At 35.8% G+C, this 20941-nt stretch overlaps 1 pseudogene; it reads left to right on the top strand.

The window, feature by feature from the left end:
* The first annotated feature begins 8506 nt into the window (after positions 1-8506).
* On the top strand, positions 8507-20399 carry LOC100588490 (annotated as a pseudogene).
* The last annotated feature ends 542 nt before the right edge of the window (positions 20400-20941 follow it).

The raw sequence follows: 20941 nt of genomic DNA, 5'->3' as shown, positions 1-20941 counted from the left end.
CTAGAAATAAACTGACCTAAACACACTTAACCAGCCTATTTTCCGTTTAGTTCTTTCCATACATTTTTTTTTCTCTTTTAAAACTTGGCAAGTTGCATTTTGAATCTTCATAAATTATGGTAACTTAAAAAATATATAAAATATGGAATGATATAAAGCTAATGTTCTGGAAGAATCATTGCTTTCAAAATGGCAAATCAACAATTCTAAAGTTAGGGTAGATATCTAGGGTAGGTATGTAGATTTGGAATTGCTGTGTCAAAGGATAGGTGAAGGTTTAACCGTATAAAAAACTGCTAAAAATTTTCTAAAGTGGTTGTGCCATTTTACCCTCCCACCAAGAATGAGTTAGTGCTCCAGTTACATCCTTGCCAAGAGTTGATGGTGTTATCAGTCTCTTCTCCCAGTCTGAGTTTTACCTTTTCAGTTTCTTAATGGTGGTTTTTGGATGAGCAGCTTTTTTTTTTTTTTTTTTTTTTTTTTGAGGCAGAGTCTCACTCTGTCTCCCAGGCTGGAGTGCAGTGGCGCGATCTTGGTTCACTGCAAGCTCCACCTCCCAGGTTCATGCCATTCTCCTGCCTCAGCCTCCCGAGTAGCTGGGAGTGCAGGTGCCCGCCACCACGCCTGGCTAATTTTTTGTGTTTTCAGTAGCAACGGGGTTTCACCGTGTTAGCCAGGATGGTCAGAAGCTTTTAATTTTTATAAAGCTTAATTTATTTTTTTCTTTTATGGTTACTGCCTTATCTCTTTGATCTAAGAGATCTTTGCTTACCCCAAAGTCAGGAAAATATTCTACTTTGTCTTTTAGAGGCTTCATAGTTTTAGTTTTTATGTTAAATCTGTCATTCATCTCAAATTAAATTTTGGCATGATGTTGTGAGTTCGATTTCAAGATTTACTTTTTTTTTTTGACATCTTGATAGCCAGTTGTGCCAGCACCACTGGTGTTTCCTTTTTCCATTAATCCACTTTGGTATCTTCATAATAAATCAATTAACTTTCTATGTATTGGTCTATTTCTGGACTCTGTTTTATTGATACGTTTGTCTGTTTTTCTCTTGGTATATTTCTCTTGATTGCTATAATTTCATGAAGTCTTGAGATCAGGTAGTATGAGTCCTTCAACTTTGTACTTATTAACTATTAATTTATTAGTTTCTACAGTGAAGCTTGTTGGATTTTCTCAAGAACTGTATTGAGTCCAGATCATTTGGGAGAGAATCAACATCTTAATATTGTGTCTCAATATTTCATAATTTTCAATGTAGCAGTCTTGCATACCTGTTTAAACATTTATTCTTAAGTATTTTATAATTTTACACTACTGTCAATAGAACCTTTGAATTTGATTTTCCAGTTGTTTGCTGTCAGTACGTAGATATGCAATTGATTTTTTTGTAGTGACTTTGGAGTCTGATAAGTCTGTTTCACTTATTTCTTCTAGTGGTTTGCTTATATAGAAAACTAAGAAATTTGCAATTGTGTTTCCTGTGACTATCATTTTACTTCTTTCTTTCTAATCCTTGTGTCTTGTATTTCTTTTTATTGGTTTATTATACTGTCCAGGACTTCCATAGTGTTGAACAGAAGTCATGAGAATGGGCATAATTGCATTGTTCCCAAGCTTAGGCAGAAAGCTTTCAGTAGTCCACCATATGGTATGATGTCTATAGGATCTGCAGAGAAAACCTTTATCAAAATGAGGACATTCCTTTTAAACTTTGTTTCTTGGGAATTTTTATTTTAGTGGTGTTTAATGCTGTCAGATGCCTCTTTCTGTATCCTTTAAGATGATTATACGGCTTTCTTCATTCTGCCAGTGAATTACATTGGTTTCATTTTCAACATTTAAAGTAACTTTATATCCCTGAGATAAACCCCACTTAGTTGTGGTGCGTTGTCCTTTGGGATATTGCTAGATTTGATTTCTAGGTGTTTGTGTTTTTTTTTTTTTTTAAGATTTCTATATTGGTGTTGATGGGAGATATTGGACTTTTGTATCCTTTTCTTGTAATGTCTTTATTTGATTTTGGTGTCAAGGTGATATTGTGTGTCATAAAATTAGATGGAAAGTGCTGTCTCCTTTCCTATTTTCGGAAATAACTGTGTGAGATGGGTATGATTTTTTCTTTACATGTTTGATAGAATTCACCAGTGAAGTCAACTGAACCTAGAGGGTTTTGTTTGGTTTGGTTTTAGTTTTTTTGTGGGAAAATTAAAATTTTTTAAGAGATATTTTCAGATTTTTTTGTTGTGTCAATTTTGGTAATTTGTGTCATTTAAGAAAATTTCATTTCATCTAAGTTTTTGGATTTATTGGCATAAAATTGTTCAGAATGTTCCTTTCTTTAATATGCTTTTAATATCCATAGAATCTAATCTGTATTGCAGTCTCTTCATATTGGTAATTTGTGTTTTTGCTGTTATTTCCTGGATCAGTCAGTCTAGCTGGAGGTTTCTCAATTCTTTATAAGATCCAGAATCTAATCTGTATTGCAGTCCCTTCATATTGGTAATTTGTGTTTTTGCTGTTTTTTCCTGGATCAGTCAGTCTAGCTGGAGGTTTGTCAATTCTTTATAAGATCACTTATTTTAGATCGTTAATGATCTTTTAGTACAGATGTATTCAATCTTTTAGCTTCCCTGGGCCACAGTGGAAGGAGAAGTATTGTCTTGGGCCACACAGAAAATACACTAACGATAAGCTGATGAGCCAAAAAAAAAAAGCAAAAAAATCTCATAATGTTTCAAGAAAGTTTATGAATTTTTGTTGGGCTGTATTCACAGCTGGCCTGGGCCACATGCAGCTATCAGTTGGACAAGCCTGTTTCAGTATTACTTATTTTCTCTATTTTCATTTTCTATTTTATTTATTTTCAGTCTTTTTTTTCCTCCCTTTAACTTACTTTAAGTTCACTTTGCTCTTGTTTTATAGCTTCTTAAGAAGGGAGTTAGATCTCTTCATTCCACTTTAGTTTCAGTTATAGTCAACACATTTTGTTTTCATTTTCATTCCATTCAAAATATTATCTAGTTTTCCTTGTGATTTTTCTTTTTGTGGACACGTGAGTTATTTAGAAGTGTATTGTTTATAATTTCTACTACATAGAGATATTATAGGTATGTTATTGTTGCTGATTTCTAATTCATTTATAGTATAGTTGGAGAACATACTTTCTTAGTGAATTTCCATGTACACTTGAAAAGAATGTGTATTCTGCGGATGTTGGTTCAGGGTTTTTGTTTTTTTTGGAGATGGAGTCTCGCTGTTGCCCAACAGGCTGGAGTGCAGTGGTGCAATCTCAGGTCACTGCAACCTCTGCCTCCTAGGTTCAACTGAATCTCCTGCCTCAGCCTCCAGAGTAACTGGAATTACAGGCACCTGCCACCACACCCGGCTAATTTTTTAAATATTTTTAGTAGAGTCAAGGTTTCACCATGTTGGCCAAGCTGGTCTCAAACTCCTGACCTCAAGTAATCCGCCCACCTCAGTCTCCCAAATTGGTGGGATTCCAGGCGTGAGCCATGGTGCCCAGCCAGTTCAGTGCTCCTTAGATGTCTGTTAGTTCAACAGGTAGAGCTTGTGACTGTGCATATCTTCTGTGTCCTTACTGATTTTTTACTAATCCTATACTGTATTGAGAGTTATATTAAAATCTCCAGCTGTAATTCTAGATCTGTCTACTTGAGCAGTTTTTGCTTAAAGTATTTTGAAGCTCTCATAAGATGTGTAGACATTTAGGATTGTTAAGTCTTCCTTATAAATTCAGTCTTTCATTTTCATAACACTTTAACCTTATTTCTGTTAAATGTCTTGATGCCTAGTTAAATTATTTGACCACCCTTTTGCTCCCGTCAAGCCTGGGCCTTTGTTAGTTTGTGCTTATTTATCAGGGTTTTGCCCATGGACTTCGACAGTGACTCTTACTCTAGGGAAGGTTCATCCTCATGGGCCTCAGCCACACGTTCCAGGTCTACTTGGTGAGTTCTCTCCACTCTGCTGTGTCCCAAATTTGTGTGATCTCTGGCATCTCCGGTCAGCCCTCAGAAGTGCCAGCCACTCTGCAGAGGTCTTGTGGAGCCTGCCTACTGCATGCACTCCCCCCAGCCCTTGGCCCCAGACCTGCAGAGAACTTTTGTATACTCTTTTGAGGCCTCACCTGTGTGTAGTTCCCTCTTCTCTCTAAACTCCCAACATATTAGCACTGCAAGACTCTCAGCTTAGTGACATTGCCTCATTTCTAGAGGTCTCTACCTCTCTCCATGTGGTCAAGAAACTGCCATTGGGCAGAAAAGAGAAGTGTGTGTGAGATCTGCCTCCTGTGTTTTCCTGTTCTGAAATATCACAGTCCCGTTCTGCCTGTGTTCCAATCCCCAAAAACAGTTTCCTCAAATACTGTATCCAGTTTCAGTTTTCTGGTTGGTCATGGTGGGAGGGCAAGTCCATCTTGGCTGGAAGAGGAAGTCCTTCTGCATCTTTTTCTCTTTGTCCTTCCACCTTCTTTTGCATTGTGGATTTTCTAAACTTGCCGTATAAGTAAACATGTGCCTATTTGTGAAGGGAAAGGAAAAAACTTTTAATTTTTTAAAGCTGTTCTGTTGATTCCTCACAAGGATCTGAAGGGATTGGTAAATAGGATGAAAGAAATTCTGTCTTTCACATGGAGAAAACCAAGTGTGACATTAATAAACATGAGCATGTCTGTAAGCAAAGAGTCTCACTGAGCTCTGCTAGATTAAGAAGCAGTTGGACTTATAACATCATAGTTTGCAAAACACATATATTTTATTTACCCAGGAACTAAAGCTAAGTAAGCTATGGGTTAATAGAAGGTCTGTGAAGGGTACTTAGACTACAGTAAGATTGGGGAAGAAAATTCCATTTCCAAATCTAAGATATATCATTCCTTTGTGCCAAGCACATAATGAAGGTAGAGATATAAGGGGGCCCTTAGCACGGAAGCACTGGGTTAGTCAGAAGGTGAGGTGAGCTGTCACACAGCCTTGATGCTAGAATGAGGGTGCCCTGGCAGTATCTTATCAGCCATGACACTGGTGCATTGGGACATTTTTTTTTTTTGAGACAGGCTCTTGCTTTGTTGCTCAGGCTGGAGTGCAGTGACGTGATCATTGCTCAGTGCACCCTCGACCTCGTGGGCTCAAGCAATCCTCTCACCTCAGACTCCCGAGTAGCTGGGACCACAGGTTCCTACCACCATACCCAGCTAATTTCTTAATTTTTTTGTAGAGATGGGGATCTCCTTTTGTTGCCTAGGCTGATTTTGAACTCCTGGGCTTAATTGATTCTCCTGCTTCCGCCTCTCAAAATGCTGGGATTACAGGCATGCCAGACATATGTAAACATTCTAAACTATGTGAAAATATGTGAAAAGCTTTGTCATGCATTGTGAGACAACACAGCAGGAATATTTGACCATCTGCCTAAGGTTTAAAAGGAAATAACTTTAAGCATGTGTCTAAATAGCAAGTAATATTTTAGAGTGGATTCTCTTAAATTCAGCTTGGGGATCTGCAGCATATACACAGCTTGAGCTGTAACCTGACATAGAAACAGGCAACTTCGGTGCCCGTGTTCTTAGGATCCACTGCTTTTTCACAGCTAAAACCCCAGAGTGTCACCGTTAAGTATTATGTTATGTTACTTTAGTCGTTAAACATATAAGCATACATCCAAAGGCTGAATGGAGGCCACTTGCAGAAAATAGGCAGAATGCTCACATTTAATTCTTGATGATACTATATTTAGCTTTCTTATTCTTTGAAATCTCATTGAGAAAAAATACTGGCATCTGCCCAAAGTAATTTCTTTTTCAGTTGACAATATTATAAGTAATGTTATTGTATCATTTCCCTACTTGGACAGAGTGTGAAAATTTTGAGGAGCTTGTCTGCCAGAAATTTCTTCTTCATTTGCAAAACATTAATGAGATATTATATTGAAATGATTTTATTTAATATTAAGTGTACTTGGTCAATGTGGCATAGAACATACAAAATAAATCTAATTTAAAATCATTAACTATTACATGTATAAGAAAGACTTGCTGATCATAACACTGTTGATAGTGATTCTGAATAAAGCCTTATTTATTTTCCTGAAAACCATTGTAGCTATAACTCAAGCATCTAAATTGCCATTAGCTTTATTGCTTTTTAATTGTCTTTAGCTGAAATTTTAATTTTGATTTTCTATTTCTCCATTGGTTTTGTGTGTGTGTGGAGGTAAAATATACAGAATATAGAATTTGCCAGTTTTTCTATTTTTAAGTGTACACTTCAGTGGCATTTAAATACATGCACCATTTTACCTTCCCACGAGCATTGCACAGGGTTTCAGTTTCTACACATCCTGCCCAACATTTGGTTTTCTGGATTTCTTGGTTTCTGTTTTTTGTTTGTTTGTTTGTTCTGATAATAGCATTCTAATGGGTGTGAAGTGGTATTGCATTATGGTTTTGATTTATATTTCCTTAGTGACTAGTGATGTTGTCTTTTTGAGTGCTTATTGGCCATTTGTATATCATCTTTGCAGCAATGTCCGTGTATATCCTTTGCCCAGTTTTGAATTGTGGTATTTGTCTTTTTGGCGTTCTCTATATAGTCTGGATATTAATTCCTTATAATATATGTAGTTTACAAATATTTTCTCCATTCTCTGGGTTGCCTTTTACTCTGTTGACGGCAGTCCTTGATGCAAAAAAGTTTTTAATTCTGATGAAGTCCGGTTTGTCTATGTTTTCTTTTGTTGCCTGTGCCTTTGATGTTCTATACAAGAAATCACTGCCGAATTCATTCTCATGAAGCTTTTCCCATTTTCTTCTAAAAGTTTTCTAACTATAGCTCTTACATTTAGGTCTTTGGTCTATTTTAAGTTACTTTTTGTGTTTCGTGTTAGGTAAGGGTCTACCTTCATTTCAGCTAAAATTTTATGTATTTTAAAATTTATTATGGAAAGCATGAAATGTTTAGTTGAATAGAAAATTTTATGCAGTGGAATTAACTGAATCTTTAAAACCTTTTTATTATGGAAATATCCAAACTATTCCATACATAGAAGAACATAATGAGTCCCCCATGTACCCAGGCCCCAGCATTAATTATCAATATTTTGCCAATCTCCTTTGATTTACACACACACCCACACACACATTTTTTCCTAGAAAATTTTAAGTAAAATCACAGATACTATGTCATTTTACCCATAAGTACATAAATGTACATTTCTTAATGTGATATATCTTTCTGTCATCACCTGTTTTCTTATTTTTATACATTATACTATGTCATTATCAGACCTTGTAAAATTAGCAAGAATTCCTTAATATGTCGTATCCAGTTAATGATTGACTCATTTCTACTCTAGCTAAAGTACAATTTAGGAGGAGGTTTGAGGACATTTTGTAACATTAAGATATAAACTTTTATAACAACTGCTTAAATAATTGTTCCTAGAGTCTAACATTTCTATTGGCAAATTGGGATTTAGTATACATAGACATAGATTCTGCTCATTTTACTTTCAATCTAAAATCATAGTTAAGATTACTGGCCAGGAGCGGTGGCTCACACCTGTAATCCCACACTTTGGGAGGCAGAGGCGGGTGGATCACGAGGTCAGGAGTTTGAGACCAGCCTGGCCAATGTGGTGAAACCCCGTCTCTACTAAAAATACAAAAAAAGTTATTCAGGCATGGTGGCAGGCTCCTGTAACCCCAGCTACTCGGGAAGCTGAGGCAGAGAATTGTTTGAACCCGGGAGGCAGAGGTCGCAGTGAGCCAAGATCACATCACTGCACTCCAGCCTGGGTGACAGAGTGAGTCTCTGTCTCAAAAAAGAAAAAAAGATTGCTAGGCTAGAAAGTCTTCCTATAGAGGCATTTTTAAGAAACATTATGATAGGCATTGCCTCTGGAAAGCAGGCATGAATAGATGGCTGGGGTCCATCATGAGAGAGACCGTTCTCTATATATCACTTTGTACCTTCACATGTTGCCTTTTGTTTTGTTTTGGTCCTTTTTTGAGACAGGACCTTGCTGTGTCACTCAGGCTAGAGTGCAGTGGCGTGATCATAGATCACTATAACTTTGAACTCCTGGGCTCAAGTGATCCTCTTTCCCCAGCTCCCCGAGTAGCTGGGATTACAGGCATGCACCCCCGTGCATGGATGTATGTTGCTATTTTGTGTTTTAAAAACCTAATCCTGACTGTGCTGGTAGTCACATGAATCTGTGCACATACATGCAAAACTGGTGAAATCTGAATAAGGTTCATGGATTATATCAATGTCAGTTTCCTGATTCTGACAGTGTATGATACTTATGGAAGATGTCATCATTGAGACAAAGTGAGTAAAGGATATGTGAGATCTTTGTATTATTTCTTACAACTGCAAAATAAGAAGGTTTTAAAACTAAGTTATATTAACAAAAAAAGAACTCTGTGTCAAAACTAAAATATAAAGTTGACATATTTATTTTATTTTTTAGGAATCTGGTAGACAGTAAAAAACTTTGGTGAAATTTCAGGAACCATAGCCATTGAAATGGATGAGGGAACCTATATACATGCACTCGACAATGGTCTTTTTACCCTGGGAGCTCCACACAAAGGTTTGTGTCTGGAAGGGAAGAGGCTGCCACAGGTGTAGATTTTAGGACATTCATTCACTTAGGCCAAACTCTAACTAGTCTCAAACATTTTCCAAAGGAATGGAAGCATTGCATTTGACTCTTCCATTTTTTTAAATTCCTTAATATTTACCAGCCATTGGCAAGTCCCTCTTTCTAATATAAGCATTTGAAAACATTCCGTATAGTTCCAGAAGAGTATCTTTGGAAATCAACACAAGATTAATAATTAAAATAATAAGTGGGAAGAAAAAAGAAAACCCATTTGAGTCAAAATGTTTGAATTTCTTTTTTATTCAGACCTATTGCCAAAACTAACCTGGGTGCGTTTAACAATTTGAAGTTTCCTCATTTTCTTTAGCCCATTAGAGGAAGCACTAATGAGATACGAAGTAATTAGAAGATAAAAAGCAGCATCATTTGGTCAGCAAAGCCATCCCTTGAATAAATGAAAGCATTTAGCTTTTTAAATAAGTGCTTATTTATGATTGTATTTTAAAACGTAAAGAGAAGCTATCTCAAAAGTTATTAAATAAGCATTATATCACCCTGTCTTACTCAGTATATAAAATTAGCACTGTAGTTAAAAGAAGATAAAATAGATCTTGATTCCAAAGATACAGTATTTCAACGACATCAGTATATCTGAATATTCTTACATTTAATTGCAGAAGAAAATAGCCACATTTTTTAAAGCAAAACAATGTCTTTATATTTATAGCAAATGTCAAATTGATTTTCAAATGTTTTTTCTCCAATAGTTGATGAGGGCCCTAGTCCTCCAGAGCAGTTTGCAGCTGTCAAATGATCTGATTCCAGGTGAGCTTATGTTGTAATATAATTAGTAACCAGTTATTTTAAAAATTTAATTATATTCATTAAAAATTTTAGTATCTGTCTTAAGCTCACAGGGTAATTTTGATATAAAAAACAAAATACCTTTTTTGAAAAATAGATTTTGTGATCTACTTTTAGTGGGTTTCCTATCAATATATAATGCTAGGCTGGAATAAAAAATATGTAAGTTAAAAAGTGAAGATTAATAATTTCACACACTGAATAAGATAGATTAAAAAATAAATCAAATAGTACAAAACCTGGTTGACTGCTATGATATTTAAACTCACTGTTTGGAAGTCCAAAGGCAAACAGGAAGACTAAAAAAAGGAATATTGTTGAAACCAGCAGAGAATGTTACAGAATCATAACGACGAAAAGAATATTTTTATTCACTATTTTTACAGTCATTTTATAAAGTAACCTTTTTTATTCTCACCTTGTGCAAAAGTATAGAATGATTCTTTGGGTAGAAGATACTGAAAGTGAATTTACATATTTTAGTAATTGGTTACATCAATATGATAATGATTTCTGTTATATAATCATTAATGTATAAAGGAGTAAAAGTCAATTCTGCCATCCCAGGAGATTCTCGGTAAGGTAAAAGATTAGAAATCATAATTTTAAAAAATCACATTTAGATGATTATTTCTGTACTTTCTTTGAAAGTCTGATAAGTATGGTGAAAGACAAAGAATAAAAGCAGAGGAAGAAAAAATTCAATAGTTTTAAACTGCTTTACAATTATAAACAAAAAAGGATTATAAAGAAAATTAACTGACAAATGAGGAAAATATTTGCAACAATCTTAATAGGCAGTGCGTTCTTACTCTTCATATGTATCTTATATAGAATTCATAGCACTGAAGACCCCAGTAGAAAAATTGAGATCAGATCTCAATAGAAAAATGGACAAGGGACATTACCAGATAATCTAAAAACTAAAAAGGAAAGGAAAAGAAAAACAATTGTTATTCTAGTTGACTACTAAAATGCAAATTTATAGGATACTGTTTTTCATATCAGGTTTTCAAGTATTTTTTTAAAGTCATAATGTTTAAAAAATCCGTGACACAAAACATACTCTGTTAATTTGAGGTAAGAATGTAAATGGAAGCAGCATTTTCTGGAAAACAGTTTGATGACATAAGAACTTTATACTCTTCGATCCAATTATTTCTAGGAATATTTTCTAAGGATAAAGCAGTTTTATGTATAGAATAGATGTACATAGAACTATTTATAATAAGAGAAAAAGTTTTAGTAATTTATTATTGAAGTTTATAACTAGAGAGGTATAATTGAAGAATGATGAATTTCGAAAATATTTGTTATGTAATATATAAGGTACAATGTTTATATTAAAAAAGCACAATATAAAACTAAATTTAAAACTGCACTGTCCAACATGGCAGCAACTAGTCACATGTAGCTTTTTTTTTTTTAAGGCACAGAGTCTCACTCTGTCACCCAGGCTGGAGTGCAGTGGTGTGACCGTATCTCACTATAACCTCAAATTTCTGGGCTCAAGCAATCCTCCTGCGTCAGCCTCCCAAGTAGCTGGTATTACAGGTGCACGCCACCATGCCCAGCTAATTTTTTAAATTTTTTGTAGAGATGGGGTCTCATTGTGTTGTCCAGGCTGATCTTGAACTTCTTGCCTCAAGCAATTCTCCCATTGGCTTCCCAAAGCACAGAGATTACAGGAGTGAGTCACCACTGAGTTACATGCAGCTTTTGAACACTTGGAATATGTCCAGTCTGAAATTTTAGATATGTACACACCCACACACATACACATGTCCTGTTTTGATGTTCTATAATTAATTTTCTCTCATTTTTTGACTTTTATCTATCTTATTAATGTACAGAATCACCCTGAAATCTGGCCATGGACAATATCTTGGTATAAATTCAGATGAACTTGTTGTTGGGCGTTCAGATGAAATTGGACCCAGAGAACAGTGGGAAAGAGTCTTTCAAAATGTAAGTGCTGTTATTGTTTATAAAAACTTCCTGTCAATTTAACAGAAAGTCTGTACCAATCATAATATATTTAAAAAGAAAAAGTAGGATGCAATACTATAATACATTAAATTGGAATAAATCAATAAGAACATAGAGCCTTAAAGAGATCTCAAAATACAGTGCAACAAAAATAGCATTAGTACTTTTGCCAACAATTATTTCTGTGTATCCTTATTGCCTAGATATGGATCTCATTTCCATTAAAGAACCAGTCAATTTTAGGTCTCAGAGCAGGAAAACAGAATAGTCCCTAAGTATCTTTTTTGTAGCAGAAATCATGGATGCTTTCAGAAACATTTGAGACTGTCAGCGAACAGTGGAGCTTGCTAAGACCAAATTGCGACAATTTGTGCATAAAATAAATAATAATAGTTCATTGAAGTAAATTATCTCTAAAAGGCTTTCAGTTCATAAGCTTAAAATAGTGTACGAAAAGATAGTTTTAATCTAAGAAGAAAAAAGATAATATACTAATTCTTAATTTTAGTAAGTAGACAGTTGTAGTATATGGATGTTTTGTTAAATCTTTGTTGATACAGAATACATAATTTCCTTTTTCTCTTGTGTGAGAAGTAAAGATTGAACAAAAATATGTGCTAAACAGTCTTTAAAAAGTAGATAACTATATCAAAAACAGTAAGGACCAGTGGGCACCACGCCGAACAAGCAAATAGAAGATAAGCTCAGCCTGAGTAGCAGCTTTGGTAGTCTACACTAATGAACAGAAAATAGGAACTCAGAGTGTTTTCTAAGATGACAGATTAAACAAACATCCCCCCAGAAAGAGGTAATCACTTAGACTGATTTCCTCATCCTCTAGGGTAAAATCTTAAGTCAGTGACTTGAAAACTATTTTGACCCAACCCATTGAGAAATGTATTTTTACATTGCAGCCCAGCACACACACATGTATAACTGAAGCAAGAGTTGTGCTTAACAATACCTATCCCTGTGTTATGCATCTTGATATTTCTTATTCTCTTTTACTCCTTCCTCTGTGTGTCTGTGTGTATTCCTTCCCCCACCCCCCATACCGTTCAGGAAACAGTACATTGAAACACTCCATTGATTTCATGACCCGCTAATGTGTTGCAACTCCTTTGAGATGATCCTACTAGTTATGATGAGATACTTGTAATAAAAGTTACACCAGTAGAAAAGGTCAATATATCCTAAGGCCTTAGATGATGACTTAGGTAGTACTAATAATACAACACTTTAGGAAAGTTCATTTCATTTTATTTTTAGGAAGGACACTAAGTTTCAAAAATTTAAATTTAAATGAAAGAGGTTCTTAAAACTCTATTGCAAAAAGGACTCAGCTGAGTAATCTGTGGCACAGGTTTAAATCGTCTGGGACCACCCTGCCATGTTCCTGGGCTCATCAGGAGCCATCCAGATGAGAGACCACCCAGCCCTTGTGACCTTGACTAAGAAATTAAATCCATGTTATCAGCACTTTTTTAACTGGATGTGATATAATGTTAACATATTTTGTAATCATTGTATTTATAAATATTTTGTCTAAATGTTATGGTATTCCAAGTTTTCCAAAAGAATCAACCAAATACAAGTTATAAACATTATATTTGTTAAGGGAGTTAAGCTAACCAAATTTATAACCCAGATTGAGATACACAAGAAAATTAGTCTTTAATGTTTTGTTTAATAGAAAGCAGTGTAATATATCAAACATTAAAAAACTAAAAAAGTTTATGAATATTTTTACACACAAAAGTCCCTCAGACATTGAATCTTAAATTCAAAACACCAAAGGCATTGTATATACCTTTTCATGTTTTCTAATTCTGAAGAAAATAAATTTTGCTTAAAATGCTAATATTTGAATAAAGTCCTACTAGGTAGATACACTACAAATGTTTGTTGTGGTAATCTTTGAATAGTAAAATGATAGGTGATTTTGGTTTCCTTTTCTATATGTTGTTGTATTATATTTTTCAGGTTTTTCTCTAAGTTCTTTTCTTTGATTTTTAAATCAGGGAGGAAAAATTAATCCAGTCTAAACACTTAATATTTCTTCTACAAGAAGTATCCTCATGGCTATTTTGTTACTTTGTTTCACTTAGGGGAAAATGGCTTTACTGGCCTCAAATAGCTGCTTTATTAGATGCAATGAAGCAGGAGACATAGAAGCAAAAAGTAAAACAGCAGGAGAAGAAATGATCAAGGTAATGATATTTTACACAGATAACTCCATTCACACATGCGATGTGACTGTATCTCTTTAAAAATGTTAAATGGTCATTTACTGTCACTTTAAAGATTTAGTTAATAGGTTTTTGTAATGTGATGTTTCAAATAGACTCATTTTTAATTATAAATCCCATAGTTGATGGCTCATTTATACAATGTGGTAGAGAAATGAGTGCATCTAGGAGCTACCTTGCCATTATCTCCATGGATTAGTATCTTTTTCTGGTAGTTCCACATGCTCTTTTTAGGCTTTCATGTTCTTGTTTTCTTGCTTGTATTTTAAAATCTAATTTTTAAAATAGGTAACATGTACGCGTGGTCCAACATTTTCAAATAAAAGCATGTGAAGACATACGCCTGCCATGCGTCTTACCTGTGTCCCAGCTCCTGTTCCTCTTTCCTTTTCTTTTTATAGCCTCCTAAAATTTCTTTATAAACATATGAATATATTTATAATTTTCAACTGTTTTACACTAAAGGTAGCCTCCTCTATAATCTTCTAGACTTTGATTTTTCTTAAAATCGTATCTTGGAGAGTTTTCTACTATTAGTTTAAATGTAGAAAGTTTTTTTCTTTTTCTTGCTTTTCCTCTCTTTCTTAACAGCCACATAATATTCCATTTTAGGGATGTACCTTAATTTATTTAGTCTCTTATAGATGGAAATTTAGGCCGTTGCCAGTCTTTTGCTCTTATAAACAGTGCTGCAGTTCATAACATTGAATATGCATCAATTTGTAGATGTGCGGGTGGACCTGAAGATAAATTTCCACAAGGAGAATTACCAGGTCAGGGGTATATGCATTTGTATTTATGTAATGCTTGAGCTTCTGTGATGATAGTCACTTTATGAAATATAACAAATCATAGCAGAACTTCTGGGGCCTTAGCCCTCACATTTTAAAAATATTTTTATTAATAGTACCAGACTTCTTTGCATTAGGAGAAACATTAATCACATAAAACATGATTTTTATTTTATTTTTAAAATTTGTGCGTGTCACTAAGCTGGAAATTAAAGTTCCTTATTCCAGGCTAAATTCCCTCATCTGTAGTCAGATGCGTTATCCATTGCACCACTGGCCTGTGCCCTCCCTAATCCTAGTCTTTGTTTTACATCATTGTAAAAGTTACACAGACATGTTCATATCAAGATGAAATTCTAAATAATACTGTTAATATAACCTAGATAAATCAAGTAGTTAATTGGAATTTGATGAAAACATTTAAGGCTTCTTTAGACTCACGAAAGCCACTGATCTTTAATTATAAACATATACCAAGATATGTCTGAAGAATAAATACCCCCTTATTGACACATGATTTTTCTGTTTCTTGGCATTCTGTCCCAGTACTGAGCATCCTGGACCTTGCTTTGTCTGTCTCTGTTGGGAATCACAGGTTGCATCCAGTCTGACCCAGATTTGCTCTGTTAGGCATTGCGGGGGCCGGAGTGGAAGGCTCTAAGAGGGGGGCAAATGCCTTTTCTAAAATGCCTTTCATTCTTATTAGAGCATAAAAATTTGTGTTACATTTTTCTCTACTACCAGTGCAATTTAAAAGCATCTATCAAATCTCTGTATGTTCTTCATATTAGATTTCCGGTCATATGTTTGATTTTCTTTTAGAATAGTCTTGATTTCAGATAATTTCAAATCTAAAGCTCAAACAATTTCAATCTAAAATGTAGGTATTTTCTTGGATAAGTGAAATGTTATATTTTTTCATTGCATGCATCCGGCACATACGTTGTAGTCTTGAATTTCCATAATGCCTCTGTGAGGTGGATGTGAGCTCAGCCTTACAGACAGGAAGACAGCCTCTGACCCACCTTACATCCTCATGGTTTTTGTCAGTCAGTTCATGGAAATCACGGTGATTTCAAGGTGTGGTAAGACAGGACGTGTACCCAGGCCCAGCTGACTCCAGAGGCCACTCTCAGTATTTCATAGCACATTGCTTCTCCGGAAACAGGTCATTGGGGAAATGCAGATGGGTTTGTGACTTACATTTAATTTTATTTATATTTTCTTGTATCACGTTTAAATTATTTTGCATCTGGATATCATCATAAAAGTGTTATTGAAGGCAACAATTGCAAATATATGTGCAGTGCTTTGCACTTATACAAAGATACAAAGATACTTACACAAAGATTGCGTTTTTCACTATTTAAAGCAATTTTCAGATGAAATACAAAGTTTTCTGGGTCTCTTTGGCTAGTCAAGTACCTGGAAGCTCTGAACAGTGATTATTTAGGACTCTTTTCCCTTACCATTTAATTGCAGGCTCTCCTAATCTCTGTCAGCCCTTCACCTTTATGACCTTGCCTTATCTACCAGAACACAGCTCCCTCTTATTAAAGGTAGCCTTGTGTTACCTCTGTCAGCCCTTCACCTTTATGACCAGAACACAGATCCCTCTTACTAAAGGTAGCATTGTGTTACCTCTGTCAGCCCTTCACTTTATGACCAGAACAGAGATCTCTCTTACTAAAGGTAGCATTGTGTTACCTCTGTCAGCCCTTCACCTTTATGACCAGAACACAGATCCGTCTTACCAAAGGTAGCATTGTGTTACCTCTGTCAGCCCTTCACCTTTATGACCAGAACACAGATCCCTCTTACTAAAGGTAGCCTTGTGTTACCTCTGTCAGCCCTTCACCTTTATGACCAGAACACAGATCCCTCTTACTAAAGGTAGCCTTGTGTTACCTCTGTCAGCCCTTCACCTTTATGACCAGAACAGAGATCTCTCTTACTAAAGGTAGCATTGTGTTACCTCTGTCAGCCCTTCACCTTTATGACCAGAACACAGATCCGTCTTACCAAAGGTAGCATTGTGTTACCTCTGTCAGCCCTTCACCTTTATGACCAGAACACAGATCCGTCTTACCAAAGGTAGCATTGTGTTACCTCTGTCAGCCCTTCACCTTTATGACCAGAACACAGATCCCTCTTACTAAAGGTAGCATTGTGTTACCTCTGTCAGCCCTTCACCTTTATGACCACAACACAGATCCGTCTTACTAAAGGTAGCCTTGTGTTACCTCTGTCAGCCCTTCACCTTTATGACCACAACACAGATCCCTCTTACTAAAGGTGGCATTGTGTTACAGGCCCTAGCACGGAATGTTTTCAGGTCTGGGACCCCTCTAATCAAAACTGTCACAAAGATGTCATTGGCACAAACACGTTATTTATCATCACTTTCTAAGCAGCCCTGGAAATGGACTCTGGCCACAGAGATCCCTTAGGAAACATGAGTCCTTACCATTGCCAATTGCCTGTTCTGTGGGTGATCCTAATTGTTGAATGCAGATCAATTAACGTATGACATGTGATAATAAACATCTATCCAAACTTAGGAGGATATAAGAAGCTAGTAAAAGAGGTGGGTTCCAATTAATTAAAAATAAGTTGTGTAATGTTAAAAGTTTTAATACTTTGGTAATAGTCTCTGCAACGTAAAATAGCTATTAAGCTTTCAGTCTGATCAAATGAACACTTGTCTACTAGGGATAATTTGATCCTAGTGTATTCACTTGGAGGACAAAAGTAAATTAGTTAATGATTGTTTAATTGCCTAGCAGGCTCTGATGTGTAAAATGTTTCTGAGATAATTTTGTCTGTGGTGTTTCTGACACAAGGGCTTCGGAGGAAGTATGTGATAGCACTTACTCATATAGATTATATGTATGAAGTAAAAACACATAGCCAGAACCTTTTTCTGAATATAGTTGCTCAGTTAATTTTTTCCTCTGCATAAGAAATCATCTTGAATGTTCTTATGTGACACGTAAAGTGGGGAAGATGGAAGATAAACATATAACCCATTGGATTCTCTTTTCCAATATCTAGATTAGATCCTGTGTTGAAAGAGAAACCAAGAAAAAAAGATGACATTCCAGAAGACAAAGGAAATGTAAAACAATGTGAAATTAATTATGTGTATGTATTCTTTTCCTTTTAGACCTACAGATTTGACAGTGAAGTGCTTCTCAAAGTGCTTTGAAAATAAATTATCTAATTAGCTGGAGGTGGTGGTACATGCCTATAGGCCTAGCTACTCGGGAGGCTGAGACAGGAGGATTGAGCCCAGGAGTTCAAGGCTGCAGTGAGCTCTGATCACCACCGCATTCCAGCCTGGGTGGCAGAGCAAGACCCTGTCTGAAAAAATAAAACTGACAAGAAGATACAACACAATGTGGCCTCTAGGACAGAGCACTGAGTTAAATGTTTTTCTTTTCTTGAGGCTTCAGTTTTCCTAATCGTCCTACCAGCTCTCAAAGCTAGTCACTCGGGTTAGTCAATCTCTCTATTCATTCATAGAATGGGTGTGATGCCAGTCAAAGGCTGTGCTATGGCCAAGACACAGGGGACTCCAGCCAGTATGCCCTAATGGAAGTGGGCCTTGTGCTACTCAGCCAATGAGTGGCCCTCCTCTTGAGAGGTCACGAAGGTCATCTTTGTTGAAGAGCTCCAGCTTATTAAAAAAAAATACAATTAGACCTTTTTTTTTTCTCCCCCAAGATGGAGTCTTGCTCTGTCCCCCAGACTGGAGTGGAGTGGCGTGATCTCGGCTCATCGCAACCTCTGCCTCCCAGGTTCATGTGATTCTCCTGCCTCAGCCTCCCGAGTAGCTGGGACTAGAGGCGCACGCCACTACGCTTGGCTAATTTTTGTATTTTTGGTAGAGACGGGGTTTCACCATGTCGGTCAGGCTGTTCTTGAACTCCTGACCTCGAGTGATGCGCCTGCCTTCACCTCCCAAAGTGCTGAGGTTGCAGGCATGAGCCACAGTGCCTGGCCTACAATTAGACTTTTTTAATAAGTGAAAAATTAACAGTATTTATAAATTTAATAGTAAATATGCATAATCAGAGTTTGAGGTATTTTTCAATGAAGACATTTTCTTTGCAGAAAGAAATTTCAGAGCTTTCAAGACCACAAACTTAAAATAAGTAAAGAAGACAGTGAAATTCTTAAAAAGGCTCAGAAAGGTGGATTTTTGCATGAGATGCTTCTGGACAGGTAGCTATTTATTTACTTATTTCCACTATTTTCAGTAGCCAATAAAAATGGCATGTAGAAAACCTACATTCTCTTAAATTACTGTAGTTTTCACATTTTTATCTTATTTCTAATTTATGAGTGTGGCAATATTACCTAGAGAGGACATCATAACTTTGGGCAAAGATTGTCAAGAAAGAATATCTAAAGTTATAACCGATTCTAAGTATATACTTTAAGAAACTCAGATTTGACTGTATCTACTTCATAAATTTATCATTATCTTTTTGTAACTATTAAAACCAGAGTTAGAAAGAAGCAGTTTGACTAATATAAAAATTATGTGGATTCTGTTAGAGTAGTTCAGGTTCCTTAAAATAAGCATAGATCAACTAAAAAACTAAGTATAAAAGCTAAACAAGTGAAATTGAAGCAGTTTTATTGTAAGATTTGGAAGAGTGCAGGGTGTTTATCATATCACATTATTAACATTTATTACTCTTCCTAGGTAGATAAGTAATATCCTAGATTTATGACATAGAAAAACAGGTAGAGATGTTTAGCTGTGGGTGTACAATTATAAATCAATTAAGTGCCAGATTTTGATAATCACCAGCCGCTCATTCAAGTCCTATGTTGCAAAGTTACACTTTTTTGTTTGTTTGTTTTTGTTTTTGTTTTTTGTTTTTTTTTTTTTTTTTTTTTTTGAGATGGAGTCTCGCTCTGTCACCCAGGCTGGAGTGCAGTGGCGCGATCTCGGCTCACTGCAAGCTCCGCCTCCCGGGTTCACGCCATTCTCCTGCCTCAGCCTCTCCCAGTAGCTGGGACTGCAGGCTCCCGCCACCACGCCCGGCTAATTTTTTTTGTTTTGTTTTGTATTTTTAGTAGAGACTGGGTTTCACCCTGGTCTCGATCTCCTGACCTCGTGATCCGCCCACCTCCCAAAGTGCTGGGATTACAAGCGTGAGCCACCGCGCCTGGCTGCAAAGTTACTCTTACCTTTTTTTTTTTACATTGCTTGATAAAGACAATGTTTAATTACATATTTGCTGTTAACTAGCTGGTAGAGTTCATACTTAAAGTCAGTAAATAATGTTAAGAATTTTTTCCAGCTGAGCAAATGAATATGTATCTAGTTGTAAGAAATCAAGAAGAGGATATAAAATATAATCAGGATGTGAACTCTAAAACGGAATAAGCTCTATGTCTTCTAACTTTTATCACTTGTAATAATACAGCATTCTCACCCTGTTAAATGGAAATTTAGAGCACGTTTAAATTCTGGAATAATTAAAACTGCTATTTGGATTGAACAAGCCCTTAGGCAACATTTATTGAATATCAGGAAATCACTTTTATAAGTTTAGAAACCATTTTTTATAGAAATCAAATTTAAAAGTATACATATTTTAATATAAGCGTAGTGGTAATAACCAAAATTGAACACAGTTTTAAAGCTTTTTATATTTAGTAGCAGTTGAATATATATGGCATGTTTTACATAGATTAATTTTATTGTTTTTCTTTGTTTAAACAGGAGAGCCAAATTGAAAGCCAACAGATACTGCAAGTGACTGGGATTTTTGTTTCTGCCTTATCTTTTTGTGTTTTTTTCTGTGTTTGGTTTTTTGTCCTCGCGATAGTTGGCTGAGAATGATGGTTTCCAGCTTCATCCATGTCCCTACAAACGACATGAACTCATCCATTTTTATGGCTACATAGTTTTCCATGGTGTATATGTGCCATATTTTCTTAATCCAGTCTATCATTTATGGACACTTGGGTTGGTTCCAAGTCTTTGCTATTGTGACTAGTGCTGCAATAAACATATGTGTGCATGTGTCTTTATAGCTGCATGATTTATAGTCCTTAGGGTATATACCCAGTAATGGGATGGCTGGGTCAAATGGTATTTCTAGTTCTAGATCCCTGAGGAATCACACACTGACTTCCACAATTGTTGAACTAGTTTACAGTCCCACCAACAGTGTAAAAGAGTTCCTATTTCTCCACATCCTCTCTAACACCTCTTGTTTCCTGACTTTTTCATGATCACCATTCTAACTGGTGTGAGATGGTATCTCACTGTGGCTTTGATTTGCATTTCTCTGATGGCCAGTGATGATGAGCATTTTTTCATGTGTCTGTTGGCTGCATAAATGTCTTCTTTTGAGAAGTGTCTGTTCATATCCTTTGCTCAC

Source organism: Nomascus leucogenys, unplaced genomic scaffold (assembly GCF_006542625.1).
Source record: "Nomascus leucogenys isolate Asia unplaced genomic scaffold, Asia_NLE_v1 000899F_72957_qpd_obj, whole genome shotgun sequence".
NCBI lineage: Eukaryota > Metazoa > Chordata > Mammalia > Primates > Hylobatidae > Nomascus > Nomascus leucogenys.
This window is presented reverse-complemented; position numbering and strand designations above follow the sequence as displayed.